We start from the raw sequence: 5948 nt of genomic DNA, 5'->3' as shown, positions 1-5948 counted from the left end.
TGCTTTAAAACAAAAACTAACTCTTAATAATGAAGAATGGAACTTTAATTACACTAACACATTATTATAAGCTACAGTAAAGTTATGCAAATTTATTTTGCTATTTAGGTATATTTGCTACTGTTAGTATGTTATAAATTGAAAAAGCCATCTATATTACATAGGAAAAATTAGTTTTCCTTATATATACAGTTTAGAAGCATGGTTCAAAGATTCTTAAAATTAACCACTCCCTTGCAAGTATATCTAAAGTGTGCTTACAGGCTTCATTTTTAAGAGACAAAGTCAAGAGCCATTAAACAGTTTTTTTTTTCTATAGAATTTAAGACAAATATCAGTGTTATCAGATATCCTATGGTTTTATACTATATAAAATAATCAGTTTAAATAATATCAAAACAATGGCAGCATTGCTAATTTTAGCAATAAAGTAGCATTAATATAAAATGTCTTACTTTATATTAATTTAAATAAATATCATTATTTAATCATTTTAAGCAGATGGCAGAATATATTCAATAATAATTATTGGTTGCTTTATATTATTAGAATGATGGCTTTGATTTTTAGTTCTCTCTATTCAGTTTTCTACTTGTCACACTTAATGGCAATAAAAATATTATCAAATGCTAAGAACGGTGTTACTGATGGACTTCTTCTGTATCATTCACACTCTAAAATGAGACTGTCTGTAATTTAACTCTAAATACAGATTCATTTCCCTTTTCACACAGTTTTTATTATCTTTCTGTTTCTGTCTCTCTTTACCTCTTGTAATTGTGTATATTATGTAATGTTAAACAATACGTTGTATTTTGTTATTATACAAGATTTCAGTCATTTAAAATTTTTATATTTTGTGTAATGGTAGTTTAAAATATTGTTTCTAACTCATTGTCTTATCTGATAATCAAAATGACCTTCTCACAAGTTTTTATTATTATTTTTAAAATTACCATAACAGCCACCTTCAATGATTTGTATATATAACTCAGTACCATATTATTCATCATTTTTAGTGGCTATTATTAATATCAAAATCATTATTTGAGAAGTGGAAATAGATCGAAGGAGCAGGATAGAAAGAAAAAGAGGGATAATATGTGGGTGAAAATGTGAAAAAATATAATATACATGTATAAATATGATGGGTAGAAAGCCACTATTCTTTCTAACTTGTTGGTATTAATTTTCAAAATAATAAAGCACAGCACTATGGGATTAGCTCAGTGACATATTATATATCCAAGCTTCCTGAGTCTGATGGTCAATACTGAGAGAGAGAGAGAGAGAGAGAGAGAGAGAGAGAATTATTTACCATTATATGTTTTCCTTTATGTGTAATCATGCAGCCATGTAACCACATGTCTAATCATTTATTCATAGAAATTTTATATTACATTAAATTTAAATAGACTGATTTATTAAATAATTTTAAAATTATACTGCACACTGAGATATGTAAATGATTACACAGTATTTTGTAAACGATGAATAACATCTAGGATCTAAGTTCCAGATTTTTAAAAAATTTTCTTTTATCTTGATATAGGAAAACAGTTAATCATCAACTATATTACACATATTAACAAATGATTTTATGCAGTTATGGGTTAATTGCCACTTAAGATTATTTCTATATCCTAGCTGTTGCTTAAAAATGAGAAATTGTACCTTTTATGACCAAATACATGAACATTAATGAAGTTATGTGGTTAAATAAGCCAAACATATAAAATTAATATTGTTTGACCTCTCCTGTATAAGGAATAAAAAATAAATATAGAATGAGAGAGGAGTGGATGCCAGGGTAGCTAATGAGAAACATGGGGAGCTGAGGATCAAAATTCAGAACCTCAGATTTATAAAAATTATTAAGCTATAAATATGAATATATATTGTTAATATAGTTAATGCATTTTATTCTCCAAATATGTTATGTACTGACAATACATATTTTAACCAACACATTCATGAGATAACCAAATAAGGTAAAATATTAATTAGCTTGACTGTAGTATTTCACAATCTGTACATATATCAAAGTATCACATTGTACACTCTGAATAATATTAATTTGTCGATTATGTCTCTATTAAAAGTCAAAATGACTTTTTAATTAAAATATTTAAAACTTTTAGATGAATAATTATTTTTATATTTGAATTAAAATTTATATATATTAATTTCATAGCACAAAATCATCCATGTTAATTTCTGTTTTTGAATCTATTGAAAAATACAAAATTAATTTGTCACAGGACTGTGAGACAGAATCTTATTTAACTACCTTTCTTATTTCCCCCAATTACTATACAGTTTTATAACACCGAAAGTTATAGAGGAAGAAAGGAGAACTGTCGATGTCCGCTCCCGGCCGGCAGGAAAGACACACGACAAGGTCTGGCGGTGGTCAGGCTTTTCTTTATTCTCTCCTTATACAGTCTGCCCCGAAGCCTCTACCGGTCCGCTCTCCGCGGCTCCTTCCGTGCTTCAGTCTGCCCCGAAGCCTCTACCGGTCCGCTCCCCGCGGCTCCTTTTGTGCTTCAGTCTCTCTCGAAGCCTCTACCGGTCCGCTCCCCGCGGCTCCTTTTGTGCTTCTCTCTCTCTCTCTCGGGGGTGGAGGCACTGGCTATATATAGGATTAATAGCTAGGCAGACTACCCTGTGAGGCGGGAACTTAGTGGGGTGATAAGAAACAGGTGCCACACAGGCGGGCTCAATGAGAGGGGTAATCTAGCCCAGGCTTTTGTACTTTCCCACAGGCCTCGCAATCACCGCGTCTGATGACTTGACAGTGCCACGGCTCCCAACATCTCCCCCTATTTTATTTTAAATGATGGCTACGCGCATCGCAGCCCGTCCTGGATAGAGTGCAGAGGCCTATGCCCCGAACTGAGGCCCACCGTAGGCCCTTAGCGTAGACCCTGGTCGGCCGTCCCAGGGTCCACCAAGGCCCTGAGGCCCTCGTCCTTTTTTCTAGGGCCAGGAATGAACCGGACGGAACCTGGTTGCACACAGGCATGCACTCATTTCTCTCCACGAATCCCCTCGGAGAGAAATTTATCTAACAATCCAGCGGCTTTCGAGCGGAACGGGGTAGGGCCTGGCTTAGGTTGAGTCATGCTGGGGAGGCATGCTCTTACCCGTCATTGACTCACCCACCCTGCTACATGTTGTTGTCTAGGGAGGAGAATGTGGGAAGCCTGTCACTTTTAAACGCGGTCGTAGGCCATGCGAGCGAGCCATGCGTATACAAGGGTAGCACATAGGGGAGCAAGCCGTTCCAGGCCCCCAAAAAGGGATTGTCCTGCAGTTCTTTTAGGGCTCATCTTGTTGTTGGGTCTGCGGTTGGCCTCTGGTGGAACAGGCCTGATCTTCAGTCGAGGGACTTGTCGCGTCAACCTCTCTGGGACCCACATTGGTTCTCGTCCCGATTCCTGCGGAAAGACACAAACCGCGCCTCGGCTTCCTCTTTTGTATCTCTGCCCTCCTTGACGGACCCTTCTCGGGAGCTTCCTCACTGTGCCTGTTCAAACACCTCGCGTACTTCTACAAGTTCTTGAGAGCTCCCCCCGTAACTACCCTCACTCTTTAGGCACGTGTGTATCATTTCCCACAATGGACGAGCAGAGACTGAAGCTCTACCCTCCCGCTCTGCTAGGGAAAGGTCTCTGCCCAACTTTTCCCAGGAGGGCAGGTTTACATGCCCTGTAGGCAGAAACCAGGGAGCAAAGCTGTCAATCTCTGCAAGGAAATTTTCTAAAGTCTTACGCCCCACCTTGAGGTCCTTGGACTTTAGGAGTCTCCGAAGGACCAACACCAAGGCTGTGTATCTTTACTTGGCATGTTTCCCATTTTTAATATATCTTCTGTTATTTTTACTTCTATGTTTATGTTTTACACTCTTTTATTACCTTAAGTTCTGGTGTTATGTTTCATACTCACCGCGTGAGGCCCAAGAAACCCGCCACTTACGCGTGAGGTTGAGAGGAGTCTACAAACCCTGTAGGTGCGCGCCACCCAGGGCCCAGGCTTATCCTCTACTCACCTGTCCTGCAGCTGCAGCACTGTGTAGGAGAATGCAGTCCACCGCCGCGTCTCGGGGTTGATCAATCCCCGTGCGGGCCACCAAATGTCGATGTCCGCTCCCGGCCGGCAGGAAAGACACACGACAAGGTCTGGCGGTGGTCAGGCTTTTCTTTATTCTCTCCTTATACAGTCTGCCCCGAAGCCTCTACCGGTCCGCTCTCCGCGGCTCCTTCCGTGCTTCAGTCTGCCCCGAAGCCTCTACCGGTCCGCTCCCCGCGGCTCCTTTTGTGCTTCAGTCTCTCTCGAAGCCTCTACCGGTCCGCTCCCCGCGGCTCCTTTTGTGCTTCTCTCTCTCTCTCTCGGGGGTGGAGGCACTGGCTATATATAGGATTAATAGCTAGGCAGACTACCCTGTGAGGCGGGAACTTAGTGGGGTGATAAGAAACAGGTGCCACACAGGCGGGCTCAATGAGAGGGGTAATCTAGCCCAGGCTTTTGTACTTTCCCACAGGCCTCGCAATCACCGCGTCTGATGACTTGACAGTGCCACGGCTCCCAACAGAGAACAAATTTGCTAAGTAAAATAATTAAAGTGGTGATTTTTTTTATTACTTTCTGGGTGTTTTCTTAAATATTTTCATAATACAGTTCAGAGTTTAAAGTAAAATTATTTTGTAAAGTGTTTCATAAGAAAATTCCCTATGTAACTTTGTCAGAAAAGTAGCAAAGGACAAAATAAAAATGAATATTTATTTAACAGCAAAGAAAATTGAACCTAGACAACATGAAAAGAAGTTAATATTTATAATAGTATTAATAGAATTTTTCCAGTCCAGGTAGGCACTTATGCCACTGTTCTAAATCACCAGCCCCTTAATAAATTCTTTGAAAATATTAATTGAAGCAAAACTCACAGAGTTCACATAATAAGGATCACTTATTTTGAACTCATATTTGTTATATCAATGTCAGTGTTATAGCTTACACTTGAACCACTAGGTTCAGTTCTTATATCCCATTTTTATAAGAACTCAACCATTTCATCAGCCTGAAATGAAAATGACAGCTCATATATTTCAAAAATGGAAAACCATCAGCAAAAATATACCAAAATCAAACAGAAGAAATATTAAGCATGACCATTTGAAAAGTCTGAAAAAAAAAAAAAAACATTTGAAATTGAGGGGAAAATGGAGCAGTCTTTGTATTTTATTCTTTAGAAGGAAAGTTGATGCCCCCAAATTTAGTGGAATATATTATTGTTTCTTTACTTTTAATTTATGTTTATTTTTTCAAATATCACTTTTCTCCCTTCAAAAACAATTTTAGAATGTCATCAGTACCTTGGCATGAAAAGATGTAAAATGCATAAATGACAATGGAAATGATGGGTTTGAAATAGTTTGATATTGTTAGTCTTATTTTTTTAAGCTGTCCAAAATTGTGAAAGACTGAAAGATTATATTGGCAACACTTCTAAAATATCAGTAGTAAAATCAAATGGAAGAGAAACATTAACAACAGCAAAATATCTAAGAACATCAATAAGTGGATTACAAAAACAAGAAGCAGGATATGGTGATTCACATCTTAACATCAGTTCTCTCAAGGGGAGAAGCTGAGTGTGAGCCTACCTGAAAAACTTAGTGAAGCACAGTCTCTAAAGAAAATGTAAAAAAATAGAGAGAGAAAGAGAGAGAGAGAGAGAGAGAGAGAGAGAGAGAGAGAGAGAGAGAGAGTTAGGGAAGAGGCTGTAGCATAGTGTGAAGGCCTTAGGTTGAATCATCTGTATTACCAATAATGATGATGATGATGATGATGATGATGATGATGACGATGATGATAATAATAATAAATCAAAAAAATCCCAAATAACAGTTAAAAATGGTATTCAACAAGAACAAAGTATGTACAAT

At 37.9% G+C, this 5948-nt stretch overlaps 1 long non-coding RNA gene across 1 annotated transcript; it reads right to left on the bottom strand.

The window, feature by feature from the left end:
* Nucleotides 1–2404: 2404 nt before the first annotated feature.
* Nucleotides 2405–4584, bottom strand: LOC134475662 (uncharacterized). Its single transcript, XR_010046844.1, has 2 exons — nt 4052–4584; nt 2405–3440 (listed from the first exon to the last, which is right to left on the bottom strand). It is a non-coding gene; the product is annotated as an uncharacterized LOC134475662 (long non-coding RNA).
* Nucleotides 4585–5948: the final 1364 nt, after the last annotated feature.

This window comes from Cavia porcellus, unplaced genomic scaffold (assembly GCF_034190915.1).
Source record: "Cavia porcellus strain 051 isolate PalLab524CR breed Dunkin Hartley unplaced genomic scaffold, mCavPor4.1 scaffold_4, whole genome shotgun sequence".
NCBI lineage: Eukaryota > Metazoa > Chordata > Mammalia > Rodentia > Caviidae > Cavia > Cavia porcellus.
The sequence above is the reverse complement of the archived record's forward strand: the minus strand, read 5'-3'. Positions and strand labels throughout refer to the sequence as shown.